We start from the raw sequence: 16,852 nt of genomic DNA, 5'->3' as shown, positions 1-16,852 counted from the left end.
CAGAATGACTGTAAATGTACATATGTGCATACACATACACACACACACATATACACCCAAAAGTTGGGGGTAAGCTCAGTGGCAGAGCACTTGCCTAATATACACAAAGCCCTGAGTTTGATCCCTGGTAACACTAACATACACATACACAATTATTTATTTATTATTATCCTTGTGAAAAAACACTGACTGCTCTCCCTACTTTACTTTTTTTACTATTCTAAAGTTTAAACTGTTTTTGCTGACTTCCCTACCAATGCTGAGGATTGAACCCAGAAGTGCTCTACCACAGAGTTAGGACCCAGTCTTTTTTTTTTTTTTTTTTTTTTTAATTTCTTTTTAAGGAGAGAGAGAGAGAGAGAGAGAGAGAGAGAATTTTTTAATGTTTATTTTTTAGATTTCGGCAGACACAACATCTTTGTTTGTATGTGGTGCTGAGACTCAAACCCAGGCCGCACGCATGCCAGGCGAGCGCACTACCACTTGAGCCACATCCCCAGCCCGGACCCAGTCGTTTTTATGTTTTATTTTGAGTCAAGGGCTCACTATGTTACCCAGGCTGGCCTGAAACTTGTGATCCCCCTGCCTCAGTCTCCCAAGAAGTTGGGATTGTAGGTCTGTGCCACCACACCTGGCTGTTTTCACTGAATTTAAGGACGAAATAACCACAATAACTAAGGGAGGAACGTTTTACTTATTTCACTGCAAATCCATTCTCACTCAGTGAGAATACAAGGCAACTGACTGAGAAAGGAAAAGGAAAGATTAATTTCCACCTGAATTTGATTTACTTAGTACTTTGATAGTTTTGATACTTCTTCAAGGACCAGAAAATAGTTAAAGGTACTCTTACAGTGATGTTGTATGAAAAACACAACACTTCCAATGTGTTACCATTGCGACAAATGTCATTTTTCTTTTTTTTTTTAATCTTTTTTTTTTGAGAGAGAGAGAATTTTTAATATTTATTTTTTAGTTATCGGTGGACACATCTTTGTTTGTATGTGGTGCTGAGGATCGAACCCAGGCCGCATGCATGCTAGGCGAGCGCGCTACCGCTTGAGCCAATCCCCAGCCCGAAATGTCATTTTTCAATTGCATCATTCCCACACTAAATGAAGAGTTAATGGGAGACAGACAGCTTAACAGTACTGTTGTCCCCTGTGGGGCTGAGAATGTCATATATACCCTGGGTTCAATTCCTCAGCATGGGGGGGGGGGGAGAAACCTCCCTGAAGCTCCCTGACACACAGCTTTGTAAACAGTCCACTTCATCAACATGCATTTGTTTTGTTGTGAATGGTGTCTGTAACCACAATTCCTTACATTTAAGAGTTTAGGCAATGTTGAATTCAGGCTCCATCTGAAGTTAGGCAGTTCCTTCCACAGTGAGTCTTTGGGTGGCCCTGATGATGTCCCTCCTGCTCCTATAGGGTTCTGAGCACAAACACTTCTAAAGGGTTAAGCACAAATTGTTCAGAAGTCTTTTTTTTTTTGTATGTATGTATTTTTTTTTGATGATGGGCTTTATTTATTTATTTATATGTGGTACTGAGAATCGAACCCAGTGCCTCACACATGCTGGGCAAGCAAGCAGCTTTACCACTGAGCCACAACCCGAGCCAGCTCAGAACTCTTATGAGCCAGAAGTGCATCTCCCGCTGTCTTCATGTGCTTGTCTCACTAGTTGGCAAGGAATATCTCTTTTGTGTCTACATATGTTCCCACCTAATCTAGATCAATGCTAAGTCTTTGAAAAGTTAGTAAGTAAACTATGTGTCCTATGAATAAAGAAATTAAAAGAAGAAAAAGCGAAAGTACTATTAAAATTTTAAAAAGGCTGCCAGTCTTGAGTATAGATATCAGCCTATTCAAACCTGCTCTGCAAAGAAAGAGTGTTAGTCACATCATCCCTGGGTCTGCCAGTAAACATCCTTAGTTTAGACAAAAAGGAAAACGGCATCCAGTTCACACCCCAGTTGTTAAACTGGCAAACTATCCAACTTACTGTTTTCTAAAGAGGAAAAACATTCCTCCAAGTATTTTTCTAATAGGATAGGTAGCCCCATCCCCCATAGAGGTGGAGGGTCTTTCTAGTTTATTTTCTCCTTCACAGAGTGATAACAAAGAATCACACCCTCTTGAAGGCCTAATCAGGCCTATATTTCACTACCTCTTGGTTCCGGGAAAATTTTTCATTTCAAATTTAGGTCAAAAGTCAAACTTCCATAGGGATACTTTGAGAGGTTAAAAATAAAAAAGTTTAAAAATTATTCTTGATGTGTTAAGATTTCAGACCAGGGCTGGAGACGTGGGTCAAGTGGTAGCGCGCTAGCCTGGCATGCGTGTGGCCAGGATTCAATCCTCAGCACCACATACAAACAAAGACGTTGTGTCCGCCGAAAACTAAAAAAAAATAAATAAATATTAAAAAAAAAAAAAAAAAAAAAGATTTTAAACCAGCTGAAGGTCAACCCAGTGGCACACATCTGAAAATCCAGAGATTGGGGAGGCTGAGGCAGAAGGTTTGCAAGTTTGAAGCCAGCCTCAACAACTTGGTGAAGCAGCCCTAAGCAATTTTTTTAAAAAGGAGGGGCTGTAGTGGCTCAGTGATTAAGCACACCAGAGTTTAATCCCCAGTATAGGGGGATTTTTTTTTTTTTAATTTTGAGACAGGGTCTCATAATTTACTTAGGGCCTGCCTCGATAAATTGCTGGGGCTGGCCTCGAACTTGCAATCCTCCTGCCTCGGCCTCCTGAGTCACTGGGATTACAGCCACTGTAATGAAAAATGTGCCCAGCTAAAAAATACTTTATTTAGAGACAGGGTCTCACTGAATCACTTAATGCCTCGCCATTGCTGAGGCTGGCTTTGAATTTGTGATCCTCCTGTCTCAGCCTCCCAAGCCACTGGGATTATAGGCTACCACATCTGGCCTGTTTATTTTTTATTTTGAGACAAGGTCTCTCTAAATTGCTGAGGCTGGCCACAAACTTGTAATCCCCTGCCTCAGATTTCCTAATTGCTGAGATTATAGGTGTGCACCATGGTGCCCAGCTTGGATTCAATTATGGCACATTTTTTAAAATATTTTTTGGATGCTGATAAACCTTTATTTTATTCATTTACTTATAGGCAGTGCTGAGAAACAAACCCAATGGCTCACACATGCTAGGCAAGTGCCCTACCCTAGCCCCATTATGGCACATTTTATAAGACTTTCTACCTTTGAGTAACTTCAGCGTTTCTTGCTGAAGTGCTCTGTTCTAACTCTGATTTTAAGATGAGGATACCTCATAAAATTGAGAGAACTTACCTGGCTGTTTTTACGTGCAGATCCTTACCACCCACACAATTCCTTGCACCAGAATGCCTAGCCACCTAACAAGTAGTTTCTCCCTATCCCTCCTCCTTCCTCCATTTAACTGTAGCATTCTGCTGCACTTATTTGTTCTTGCACCTGTCTTTTCTTGGTAGCCTATGAGCTCCTATCTCCAGCCAAATGTCTAACCCCTAACAAGTTAAATTAGTATTTCCATATCTTTAGAAGGTAGGCTTTTGCTAGTAGATATGCAGCCACATGGAGTTTAGCTATTCAGTTTTTCCCTCATTTACCCAGTCATGCTTCAGAAGGCATTGCAAGTCCATATAGCAAGTATCCTAAGGTGATACTGCTGCAATGAACAGAGGGATCTCACTGGGAAAAATAAGTCAACCCTGGAACCTCCACAACAGCAGCTCTCAGACATGTCCAGCCTGAGTCCCAACATGGATGAGCTTGCTCTTAAGCAGTATTAACTGTTGTAGATACCTGTCCAAACCTGAATGCCAACCTCAAGAGGGACAGTCAGCCTTGATATAATTCTGTAACAATACTTTTACCAGACACCTACAATAATCTGGCCACTTGTTTGTTTACCATGCCCATACCACAGATCAAGAACCTAAGGATCAAAAAGATTAGGCCACCTGTACTTAGGCCATTTTCCTGAGGTCACAGACCAGGAAGTTATGGAATCCTGACTCAAACCCAAAGTTTTCTGGCTCTAAAGTTTCTACTGCACATAGTGACTTCCACAGTACCTTTGCACACAAACAGACATAAATAACTACAAACCATTCTTCAAGAGTACACTCTTGGGGCTGGGGTTGTGGCTCAGTGGTAAAGCGTTTGCCTAGCATGCATGAGGCACTGGGTTCGATTCTCAGCAACATATACAAATATTAAAAAGTAAAGGTCCATCAACACTAAAAAAATCTTTAATAAATAAATACATACATACATACATACTTACTTACGAGTAGAATTCCTCAGGTATTTACATTAAAAAAAAAAAAAAGAGTACACTCTTGCTGAAACACCTATCTGCTCTCTGTTTCTCTAAGTTCTATATACACCTCCAGGACAGCCCTGGGAGAAGATAAGCTCCTGAGAGCAACATTATGAAAATGTGACAGGAAACTATCCCGTTGGCCATCTTGCCAAATAGGCTTCTGTACTGTGTGTATATTAGCCAAGCCCCAAGAACTGCCAAGTGAAAATCCACAGGTGGCTTCCAGCTCTAAAGGTAAACCACTTACAAGAAAAAAAAGGAGTACTTGAACATATTTTCTATGTTCAAACTGGGGCCCAAGTACTAAGCCAAGAGAGAGAAAGAACAGGAAGTGAAGAAGGAGCAAGCATCTACTTCCCAAGGGCAGCAGGAGCCCAGAGGTGGGAGCCTGGTCACATGCACAGTTGCATTATTTGTCCACATCTACTTCCGGCCTAAGCCTGTCTCTCCAACTTCAGAGTCATTACTTGAGAGTGGAGGCAGGCAGAACAGACTACCAGAACTCTCATTATAACACTCTCCTCCCTTTCCCCTCTGTGCCCTAAATGAGAATCTAGCCCTACTCTCTGACTCCACCCCTCACAGATCCATCTACCTAAGAAAATCACCTGTTAAATAACTGGCCTATGTGGATTAATATCAAATCTTAAGAAAGGGCTGAAGGTATAATTCAGTGGCAGAGCACTTGCCTAACATGTTGAGGCGCTGAGTTCAATTCCAAGTCTGGTGGGTGGGGGTGGGACAACACATCAAATCTAAGATTTCTAACCTCGCCCTAATATGGGAAAGTCAAAATAGCACCTTCTCAGCCAGGCACTGCACAGTGGTGGATGCCTATGATCACAGTTACTCAGGAAGTACAGTTACTGAGGCAGGAGGAGGGATCAAAAATTCAAGGCCAGTCTCTGCAACTTAGGAAGATCCTGTCCCAAGGACTAGGCGTGTAGCTCAATGGTAGATCACCCCTAGGTTCAATCCCCCAAATTGCAAAATAATATATAAATACATGGCATCTTCCCAGTCCCAGTGGAAGAGGGAACATTACATGTACAAAGAATCTACCAATACATGACAAAACAATCATCTATTGGAAATCTCACTTTTCCTATGTGATCAACAACAGTCAAGCACCTCCCTCTCTGAATTTTTTTTTTCTTTTTTTTTATGATTTCAAGCAGCCAGGCATAATGGCTCTTGCCTATAATCCCAGCAGCTCAGGAGGCTGAAGCAGAAAGACGGTAAATTTAAGGTCAGCCTCAGCAATTTAGCAAGGCCTCAAGCAATTAGTGAGACTCAAAAAGGGCTGGGGATATAACTCAGCAAACTGGGTTTAATCCCCAGTGCCCCCAAAAAAAAAAAAAAAGATTTCAAGCCAGCCAAATGTGGCGGCCCAGCTACTGAGGAGGCTGAGGTAAGAGGATCACTTGAGCCCAGGAGTTCAAGACCAGCCTGGACAACACTATCAGACCCAGACCCTGTCTCAAAACAAAAAATATTTCAGCCAGGTGCAGTGGCACATACCTGTAATCTCGGTGACTCAGAGACTGAGGCAGAATGATCACAAGTTTGAGGACAACCTCAGCAACTTAGTGAGACTCCGTCTCAAAATGAAAAATAAAAATGGGCTGAGGATGTGGCTCAGTGATTAAGTAAGTACCTCTAGGTTCAGTCCCTGATACACACATACACACACAATTGCAAGCAAAGCAAAAAGGGGTTTTAGAGCTATTCATGCATTGCCATGAAGAAATGCCACAGGACTCCAAAAACACACACCACTACCAACATCAAGAAAAGCAAAGCTGGGGCTGGGGATGTGGCTCAAGCGGTAGCGCGCTCGCCTGGCATGTGCGGCCCGGGTTCGATCCTAAGCACCACATACAAACAATGATGTTGTGTCTGCCGAAAACTAAAAATAAATAAATAAATAAATATATTAAAATTCTCTCTCTAAAAAAAAAAAAAAGAAAAGAAAAGCTGAAAATATTCCCCATGGTGACCATCCCAGACTCTCAATTCTCCAAGTTTACAGCCACAGTCATCATGGATCAACTACTGCCAACAGCCAACAATCAACTGGGAAAAATGCCATAATTTCTGCCTCCTTTTAGAGGGAGGAAATAAGTTTAGAGAGGAAATTAAAAGAGGTAAGGAGGTTTTGCGACTAAAGCTCCAAGAAACTCCACCCCAGGCTCTCAATGACACCAGCTGCAGTATTTAGGGAGATTCCCAAAGAGACCCCACAATATTAGTTCATTCGTTTATTTTCTTGTCTTCAATTGGGATGCAAGGTCCCGGAGGGCCCACTGCAACAATTCTGCTCACTACTAGACCCCAGCACCTGCACATGCATCTCAGACATACATTTGTTGCTGAATTTTTACTGACATAGGAAGTCACATCAACCAGAAGATTTAACACTTTCAAATGTTTAATCCAATTTAAGTTACATTTTTAAAAACTCATTTTCAAGGCCCTGGGTTTGACCCTAACAGGAAGAAAGAAAAGGGGGCTGGGCTGGGGATGTAACTCAGTGGTAGAGCATCTACCTAAGTATAAGGCCCTGGGTTCAATCCTCAGCACTAAATAAATAAGTTAATTACAAATTTATTTATTTATTTAATAAAAAATGAATATTTATTATTTATTATAAAATAAATAAATATATTTATTTATATTTATAAGGGACATATGAGCACTCAAATAAGAACTTTACTTATGACAGAAAAGCTGTTTAGAAGAAAAAACTCTATTTCAAACAACCATACCATTATAAACAAAGGCGTCAGAGATGATAAAGCAAAACTTAATACTAGAAATTAAAAATAACACCATCCATTCATTTGGGTGAAACCATTCCATACAGTAGTTTTATCCCATTTCCAAAAGAGGTCAGCTTATTTCTTATTATCAAGATCCCAAAGGGATTGAATGCCCCCAGTGCTGTCTCCAACAGGAAGGAAACCCTGACTTCCTAGCTATTTCAGTTATATAAATCAACAGTTTATCAGCCAGAGTTAGAAGCTGACCAGTGTTTGGACCCACATGCCTTTTAAAGCTGCCCACCAATGGATAACCATAATACATTACATCAAATAAATGTACCTAGATCAATATTATTTCTAACTATCCAAGGTCTTTTATTGCTGTAAGGATCCTTCAATTAAAAAGAAAAAAAAATTTTTTTAACTTCCTGTTAGATAGAGACACAGTGGTGGCGCCACCATCCACCAGAGTGAAGTCTGTGGTACATAAGAGACAGCATTATTTCAAAGAGGAGAGAGATCACTTTAAAGTTGTTACCTTATTTTTTAAATTTTTTAAATAATAAACTTTGCTTCTTTCTCAATAGTGGAATATGTATCCCTAAAAGAATTGAAGTTAAGGCCCTGGGGTTTGATCCCCAGTTCAAAAAGGAAAAAAAAAGAATTCACACATATTTAAGTTTAGTAAATTTTCCTTTGCTTCAATAACAAAGTCATTTTGTATGTTGGGAGGGGGTTAATAATTCCAAGAACAAAACCTTTTTTTTTTTTTCAAACTTGGGAACAGCCCACTAGGGGCCTAGTTCAGATTTTTACCCATTATTTCCCCCTAGGTTTTATCCATCAGGGGCAGAGTCAGAGTTCCATCTGTCCCCATACTAAGAAGTGAAGAAGGCTAGGCCCAGTCCACCAGCCATGATTCTAGGGCTTTCACTAATTGCTAAGCAAAAGCCCTCTTAAAAATAGCTAACTAGCTAGCTAGCTAGATTGAGTGTCCTGATCACCTTGTTCCCAATCCACTGCAATTCCCCTCCAACCCCAGTATTGCCTTTACCCCCCAAACCCAAAAGAGCTGTCATTATCACTACAGCTCTAATAGACCCTAGTTCTAGCAGTGAAGGAATGAATTCTGATCTTCTTGAGGGCACTAAGCCATACACTGGCCCTCTCCAAGTACTATTATTGTGTGGCGTCAAATGCCTTTGTACACCGCTTTCCCAGTCTTTTATTCCCAAATCTGATCTGTTACCATGAAAGAACAGTTCATCTTTCAAAGCTCTAAAGTGTAAGAACAGATCACTCACCAGGTAACTCCTGCATATCTCTCAATCAAGCAGTCTCAAAATATGGATAAGATTCTTTAAGTTTATGTTCACCTGTTTTTTTCTTCCCACAATTCTTCAGTTCTTATAATCTTCTATTTTGCCTATGGTCTAATTAGAGTAATACATCTCCCTACTTGCCCTTAACTCTCAAATTACACCCATTTGACAGAGGGAGATGCCAAAGACAAGGCAAATACAAATAGCCCACATAGCAAATTTATCTCACATCTGGTGAGATGAATACAGAAAAACTTTTACAAAGAGACTCATGGGGCAATGGGTTTTCCAACAGATTAATCAAGCTTTTTTCAGGGACATTTAGCTTTGGCAGAATGTCAATCACCTCCTGGTAGGGGAGTCCAGACCAGGACCCTAATATCATGTGCAATATAACCAATGCTTATTACATGTCAATCATATATGGGGAGCTGTGCTAGGTGCTTCCAGTTCATTATTTCAGATTCACTCATTCATCTAAGAAGCATCTCACAGCAATAGGTGCCCTCACACAACTCATAGCATGTTTTCCCTCAAATATTTACAAACGTGTCAATTTTATGCCATAACCTGTCCAAAGCCACACAACCAGGAAGGGCACAACCAGAACCTAATCTTTCCCTTCACAATAGGGAGAGAGAAGTGGGTGCTACAAACAGAAACAGGAGAACCCTAAAGTTGGGGACTCCAAGGATAAATGAGGGAAGACTTTCTCCCTCAGATAATGAGGAGGGAAGTCTCAAGAAAGGACTACCTTGCTATGGTTTGGATATGGTTTGAGCATCCTCCCAAGGCTTGACGTATGTTAAAATTTAAGCCCCATTGTGATGTACACAATGGGGCTTAAATTAGGATGGGAATTTAATCCAACTATTATGTTTAGAAGTAGGACCTTTGAAAAGTGATTAGAGTTAGAGTGGAGTCCCCATGATTAACTACTGAGGACTTTAAAGAGAGAGAGAGAGAGAGAGAGAGAGAGAGAGAGAGAGAGAGAGAGAGAGAGAGAGAAAAGCCACAAACACACATGCATGGAATGATCCCAGTTTCTTGACACATCTTGGGACTCTACCAGAAGAAAACTATCACAAGATATGAGCCTTTGCACCTCCAAAATGAGCCAAAATAAACCTCTTTTCTTTACAATGTAGCCTACCTCAGGTATTTCATTACAGTAACAAAAAAAAAAAAACCAGACTAAGGCAGTCCTTCTGACTTCAAAGACACCAGGTTCCCTTTTTATCACTCTATCCCACAGTCCTGTTTGTTTTGTTTTTGTTTTCAGTTGTCAATGGACCTTTGTTTTATTTATTTATATGCGCTGCTGAGAATCAAACCCAGTGCCTCAAACATGCTAGACAAGCACTCTACCACTGAGCCACAAACCCAGCCCCTCCTATGGTTTTCATTTCACATCTCTGCACTCATCTCAGGACAGTCTAAGCCCAAGGTCCCCACCATCTTTCCTCTTCACCTCAGGGCAGTGCCTACAGCTGACCAGGAAGAGGCAGTAGAAGAGTAAAAGGTCTGTAGCAGCATCCTGCCTGGACTTGACTATCCCAGGAGCAAAGGGCCCAGGAAACTCTCCAACTGCCTCTCCACAGAAGAAAATAGCTCGAGTTGAAACTTGTGTCCACATGGTCCACCGACAGATTTAGAACTCAAATTATAGCCTCGGTAGGAGTCTTCACAAAGGACTCAAATTAAGTAAGACCCAGATGGAAAAGAACAGGAGAGAGACCGCCTTAAGTTAAACTGTAAAGTGAACTGCAGTTCTAGCAAAGTCAGAAGGAAGAACCTGTTGACATGCTAAACCAAACTGGAGTTCAGCCTATATTTCAGAACTCCACTTCAGTCAAGCTCTCCCCATGTTTTTAGTTTGAGATTTGTATGTGGACATGAAGTAGTTACAAGTTACTCAGGTTTCAAACTGAGTTCATTCCTGTCCTTTGGACAATCTCTCAATGCCAGCATTCATCTACTTGGGCTCCTGAGAACTCTGCATTTGGCAAAGCAGATAAAATTAGCTACTGGAGTGAACCTGGAATCCAGGGTGGGCCATTAAAAAAATACATAGACATTTGCAATAGCCACGTAAAAACTTCCTTTGGGCCAGGCTGAAGTTACCTAAAACTTATGGCAATGTAATCAAATTCTGTCCCCTGCCTCTCTTTCACTCTTTCTGGATCTAATGTGACCCATTTCCTGCCTCTTGCCCTGCCTTTCAAACCAGGGGCACAACAGATCTTTTATTGATCAAGGGGTAAATCAGAAGGCTCAGGGAGAGAAAATGCAGCAGAAAGACCCAAAGGAGAATTTTCTTCTCCTTTTTTTGTAGGGGGCAGGAGGGCGGGGGAAGGTGAGTTACATTATGCAAAGGGAGTACTGAGGGACAGGACAGGAAGTAGGTCGGTTCCACAGCTTGACAATGTGATAATGGAGAGACAATGTCTCCACTCTGTCCCTTTGGCCTCCAGACTGGCCTTACACTGGCCTGTGGTAGCCCCAGGGCTGGAAAATGAAGTAACCAAGGTGGTCATCTAGCAACAATCCCCAACTCCCAAGTCTTGCAGGTCTTAAGAAGGACAAGAGAAAACAAAGGGGTGTTTTTTGTTTTTTGCCTCTAAGTCTTCCAACTTCCCCTCCAGTCACAAAATCCTCCAGGCCAATGAAAGGTGAGATAAAAGTCCAGAGAAAACCCCCTGCCTAGAAGAAAGAATGAAAAGGAGGTGGAGGAACATTTCTGGTCTCTCCCTCCACAATAAAGAAATGGTGCCACAAATAGAAACAGGGGAAACTTGAAGTTGGGGACTCCAAGGATAAATGAAGGGAGAGTTTCTCCTTAGAGAATCAGGAAATAAGGCTCAAGAAAGGGGGGATACCTTTAGGCAAGTGAGAATGGAACCCTTCAAATGCAAGGGAACCTCTCAGAGAAATGAAATGATCCACAGTGTCTCCCCGCAAGATAAAGTATCTTGGAGGGGCTGGGGTTGTGGCTCAGTGGTAGAGCGCTCACCTAGCGCATATGAGGCACTGGGTTCCATCCTCAGTACCACATAAAAATAAAATAAAGATACTGTGTCCACCTACAACTAAAAAGTGAATTTAAAAAAAAAAAACAATAGAGTATCTTGGAAAAGTGGAGGCATATTTCAGAGATGGGCAGCACCCATAGGAGTGGGACATCTCATATGAGGGGAAGAATCTTCAGAATTCCTCAGAAAATTGCAGCATGCACAGATTAGTAGACAGCTCAAAAGAAAGAGAAATTCTTTGAAAGTTTGGGGTATACCTCAGAGAAATAAGGATCCAGTCAGAAGTATGGACATCTCATAGTACCCCACACACACCAGGAAGTGAAGGAACTCATCAGAAAACATAAGGGTTTCATCAAATTGGTGATAACTCCTTTCTGGGGAACACCTCCAAAAAGGACTCTGAAGAAAGCAGGAACAGTCCTAATAGGAAACTTGGGAGAAGAAAGTTGCTCAAAGAAGTGGGGCCAGAAAAGCAGGGAAAGTATCTCAGAAAGGTAGGGGACGAAGGGGACTCATCAAAAAAGTGGAACAATAGCTCAGAGAAGCAGGGCCCTCCTCAGAGAATGTGGGGGTTCCCTATAGAGGCAGGGTGATGTCCTTAGAGAGGTGGGCATCCCCAAAGAAGGAGGGTCCCCTCAGAGAGAAGGAACGTCTCCTTAGAGAAGGAGGCCCCCATCATGGAAGCAGGAGATACCTAGGGACCCCTTTACTTTCGAGGCCCCTCAGACAATGACTTCCCATAATAGCAAGGGTCTCCTTAAAGAAGTGGGGAGAGGGTCTGAGAGAGGCCAGAGACCCTCAGAAAAGGGGGTGGAGGCCCTTCAGAGAACCAAGCAGTCCCTCAAAAAGGTGGAGTGTCCCTCAGATGGGGCTCCCCTCAGAGGCTTGGAGAAGGGGGTCCTCAAACAGACCGGGGTCCTGAGGGAAGGTGGACCCTCGGAAAAGTGGACGGGACTTTAGAAAAGATGCTGTTTCCCTCAGAGGCATGGGTCCTAAAGAAAGGTAGAGGTCCCCTAGAGACGCAGGAGTCCCCAGGAGAATGGGACACACCTCAGAAAGGCAAGGGACCCTCAGAGAACCGGGTCCACTCGGCGAACGTGGTGCCGGGGAGAAGCGGAAGCCCCACAGGAACCCCGGGCACCGGAAGCCACGGACCCCCACCAGCGGCGCCAGCCCCGCACTCACCGAAGTTCCTCGACGTCCCTGTCGAGGGCGGCTGGAACCCGGGACGGCCACGGGCAGCGTGGTCGGGTCGGGTCCAGTCACGTCCCAAGGCTGCGGCTCCCTCAGGTGGCGCCTACGGCGGCGACGGCAACGACAGGACGACCGACGACCGACCCACCGACTGCGCGGGCGGCGCGGGGCGCGTTTGGGCAGCGGGGTGCGCGTGCGCGCGCCGGGGCGCTGACCTCGGGCGGGAGGAGCTGCCGCACCGCGCTCGGAGCCGCCGCTCGGTCTCGCCGCTCGGTCTCACACTGAAATTGCCCGCTTCACAGCCCGGCTTCCCCGGTTGCTAGGCAGATTTCGCCTCTCACACTTCCGGGTTGAGGCGCGTCTAGCCGAGTGGCGGCGCCGCAGGCCAATGAGGTCTGGCCGGAGCTCCTAGGATCCGCACCCCACGGAGGGTGTGGCCAGTCTCACGACGGACAGCACGCTGCGACCAATGAGCGCGTGGGCCGGCTGGCCCTCGGGATCGCGCCGGTGGCTGGGGCGGGCCCTAGTGGGTGGGACATAATGACTGACAGAAAACCTGCCAATGGGAGAGTGGAGCGGGCTACCGGGCCACTCAGGGTCCTTCGAAGGCAGGACTTCAACTTCGGGGCGGGAATGCCATGAGGGGTGGGGCCTGGGGGACGCGTCAATTCGTGGCCGGCTCGCTGGGACCCCGGAGGGTGGTTTGCCTGGGCCGCCCGGCGGCCGGCAACTGGCTGGGCAGGGGGTTCCCCGCAGTGCTCAGCAGGGGCGCCCCACCCACAATGCACCGGAGGTGGCCAGGGCCGGGCGGGCGTGGGGCTGTTGCGCCGGGCAGCGGGCGGGGCCGCGGGAGGCGCCTCTGAGGAGTCTCTGGGCGAGTCGTGGCTGGGCCTTGTCCCTGCGGGGCTTCTTTGCCCCTGCGCTCTTTTCTCTCTGGAGTTGCGGCTTCGACCTTGTTCTGAGGAGAATGTTGGAGATTCTTGCCTTTGGCCTCGTTCTGAGGAGAATCGCAGGATTCTTTTCCCTGGCCCCCGTTCCGAGAAGAATCATCACAAATCTCTCCCCTGGCCCTTTTCTAAAAGAGTTTTGGGGATTCCTGCTCTGCTCGCTTTTCTGAAGAAAGTTTCCAGGCTAAGGATGACTTTGTAGATTTAGGACTCCCGAATCTCGTTTCTGAAACCTGGGGGCTCAGGATTCCCGCCCTCTTAATTACAGGAATTTGAGGCCCACTGCCTTTCCCGACGACGTCTGGGGAGCCACCTCTGCCTCTTTGAGCACTGTTGGAGGCCACTGCTCTGTCCCACCGCTGAAGAAAAGTGGGTGATGCTGCGGGCCCACTCCAGCCATCATCTCTGAAGATAAAGTGTTCGCACCCACCCCCCAGAGGAAACATTTTAAGCTTCAAGCACCTTGCCTTTCCCCAGAAAAGGACTGTAGGAGATTGGTGCCCCCTCCAGTCTTTATTAAAGAAACGCCAGGGAGTTGTACTCCTTGCACTTTTTTTGAGTGTTGTGGGAAGGGAGCTCTTTTTCCTGAGAACTGCCACCGTCTGATTCCTCTCCCCTAGAATATTATGGGGAGTTATTCCTCCTTTTTGGAAAAGCTGCCCAAATAGCCCTTCCCCCAGTTTTGATTTGTTTTGTTTGAGGGGGTTGTTTTTTTAAGGAGGATGGTACCCAGGACCTCAGGCATGCTAGGCAAGCACTCTTCCCCTGGTCTCAAAGTTGCCCAGGCTAGCCTTGAACTTGTGATCCTCCTGTCTTGAGTTTTCCCAATAATTGGGATTACAGGCCTGAGTCACTAGTTAGGCTTTTTTTTTTTTTTTTTTTTTTTTTTTTTTTTTTGCTTTTTTGCTTTCTTCTTTTTTCTCCTTGTGCAGTCCTCCAACTCTTTCCCAAGAGACAAATATGTGGCCCTTCCTGAATCTGACCCATGTTGGACCCTTCAGTTTCCTTCTGCTGGGAAGGGCCCTTGCAAGCATTCCTGCTTCCCACCCACCTCCATGTAAAATTAATCTGTCCCCCCAAACTGCAAATAGCATTTGTGCTGTAGCATATACTGTGGTCTATAAAGGGTCAGAAGCCTTCACCCATCTTCCTCCAGTTTTACAATTCTTACCTTACTTCCCCCCAAAGGGCTCATCTTTGCCCTATTTTTTAAAATATTTTTTAGTTGTCAATGGACCTTTATTATTTTCTTTATTTATATGCAGTGCTGAGAATTGAACCTAGTGCCTCACACATGCTAGGCAAGCACTCTACCACTGAGCTACAGAGTCCCTCACCTTTGCCCTCTTTAGGCAACCAAATGATTCAGATGTGCATTGAATCAAAGTAATGAAGGAAGCAGCACTGAGACAGACCCCAACACTGTGAGGATGCAGTATGGTGAATTTTTACTTTGTTCATAGAAGTGTGCAAGGTGCAGAGATACTTGAATTATATGATGGGTCTTGTGAGCTAAGATGAATCCAATAAAGGGAAATGGGCCTGTTACAGAAGACAGAATGTTATACTAAAGATATACAAAGAAAATGCTGTAGGAATGTAGAGGAGGAAGTGATTAAATGAGATAATGGATGTGAAATTGCTTTTTAAACGAAGAAGCAGTGTGACCATGTTGAAAGGATGATTGTTATTGTTACAAGTGGGCTGACATTCCTGGAAGAAAACTAAAGAATACATTCAGAGAGTCACAATGATGGGTGGTTGGCAGGGAGTCCTGTGGGGACTGACACCCTGAGTGAGCTCAGTCCCAACTGCCAAGGCTGACAGAGTCCTGGCTAGGGAAAGAAGCCATTGTAAACATGAAGACAACATGTTCCCAGAGCACCTTGTTGGCACCTCTACTTGTGGCACTTACCACATTCTGCAAGTATCTGAAGCAGGCAGAGTGGACGATAAACACTTGGACTTTGGTGGCTGGCAGAGCTGGGGTCGAACCATGCCTGCCACTCCCTGAAAGGCCAGTTATTTTCCTCATCATATAAGAGAACACTAGTCTCAAAAGGTTGCTGAGGATTGTGAGCTGAAAGTGATTTGCACTGTGCATGCTACACAGTAGGGCTAAGAAACTTTTCATTTTATTCCAGGCACTAATAGGAAGCTTTCCTAGTATAGGAAACCAGCCTTGTTCATTTAAGTAATCCCTTAGTGCTTTGCACTTAACTTCTTTATAGTTGTTGAACCAAACTGGGATCAAAGAGCAGCCTGTTGTCCAGCCCCATCATTTTATACATGAGAAACCTAGAGACACACAGGACAGTCGTGACTGATTCATATCTTACTGCTATTTTATGGATGAATCCTAAGCTTGCATTGTCTAAATCTCAAACTTAGCCCATGTACAGAAAAGGTGTGGGGAAGGCTGGTCCTGTGTCCTTTAATCTTTATGCAGAGTAAAGCCATATTAAGAATCTAAAATTCAGGGGCTGGGGTTGTGGCTCAGTGGTAGAGTGGTCGCCTAGCACGTGCAAGGCTCTCCTTGTACAGTCCTCCACTCTTTCCCAACAGACAAATATGTGGTCCTTCCTGAATCTGACCTCTGTTGGTGGTCCCTTCAGTTTCCTGAAGGGAAATTTATTTATTTATTTATTTATTTTTCTTTTTAGAGAGAGATTGAGTGAGAGAAAGAGAGAGAGAGAGAATTTTAATATTTATTTTTTAGTTCTTGGCGGACACAACATCTTTGTTTGTATGTGGTGCTCAGGATTGAACCCGGGCCACACGAACGCCAGGCGACCTCGATACCGCTTGAGCCACATCCCCAGCCCCTTTTTATTTATTTTATAAAAAAATAAATTTCCCAGGCTGGGGATGTGGCTCAAGCAGTAGTGCGCTCGCCTGGCATGCGTGCGGCCCGGGTTCGATCCTCAGCACCACGTACAAACAAAGATGTTGTGTCGGCCAAAAACTAAAAAATAAATATTAAAATTCTCTCTTCTCTCTCTCTCTCTCTCTCTCTCTCTCTCTCTCTCTCTCTCTCTCTCACACACACACACACACACACATACTCTCTCTTTAAAATAAAATAAATAAAAATAAATAAATAAAAACTCTCTCTTTAAAATAAAATAAATAAAAATAAATAAATAAAATAAAGTTATTGTGTCCAACTACTATATATATATATATATATATATACACACACACACATATACATATATATATATATAAATTCAGTTAAACATGGTGCTGCATGC

General features: G+C 44.1%; 1 protein-coding gene and 1 long non-coding RNA gene across 6 annotated transcripts in view; one reads left to right on the top strand and one right to left on the bottom strand.

Moving 5' to 3' along the window:
- Positions 1–13,018, bottom strand: part of Gatad2a (GATA zinc finger domain containing 2A) — a 113,608-nt gene extending 100,590 nt beyond the window's left edge. For 3 of the 5 annotated variants that reach the window (XM_013361865.4, XM_040290230.2, XM_040290232.2), the window contains exon 1: positions 12,643–13,018. The gene's annotated coding sequence lies outside the window, so the exon portion shown is untranslated. The remainder of the gene's footprint in view (positions 1–12,642) is intronic. The other 2 variants (XM_005332952.5, XM_013361864.4) reach the window with 1 other exon arrangement.
- Positions 13,019–13,301: 283 nt separating this feature from the next.
- Positions 13,302–14,138, top strand: LOC144375007 (uncharacterized). Its single transcript, XR_013434264.1, has 2 exons — positions 13,302–13,444; positions 13,867–14,138. It is a non-coding gene; the product is annotated as an uncharacterized LOC144375007 (long non-coding RNA).
- Positions 14,139–16,852: the final 2,714 nt, after the last annotated feature.

The sequence above is a fragment of the Ictidomys tridecemlineatus genome, chromosome 2 (genome assembly GCF_052094955.1).
Source record: "Ictidomys tridecemlineatus isolate mIctTri1 chromosome 2, mIctTri1.hap1, whole genome shotgun sequence".
Lineage (NCBI taxonomy): Eukaryota > Metazoa > Chordata > Mammalia > Rodentia > Sciuridae > Ictidomys > Ictidomys tridecemlineatus.
Note: the sequence above shows the minus strand (reverse complement) of the source record. Positions and strands in the feature narration are given on the sequence as shown.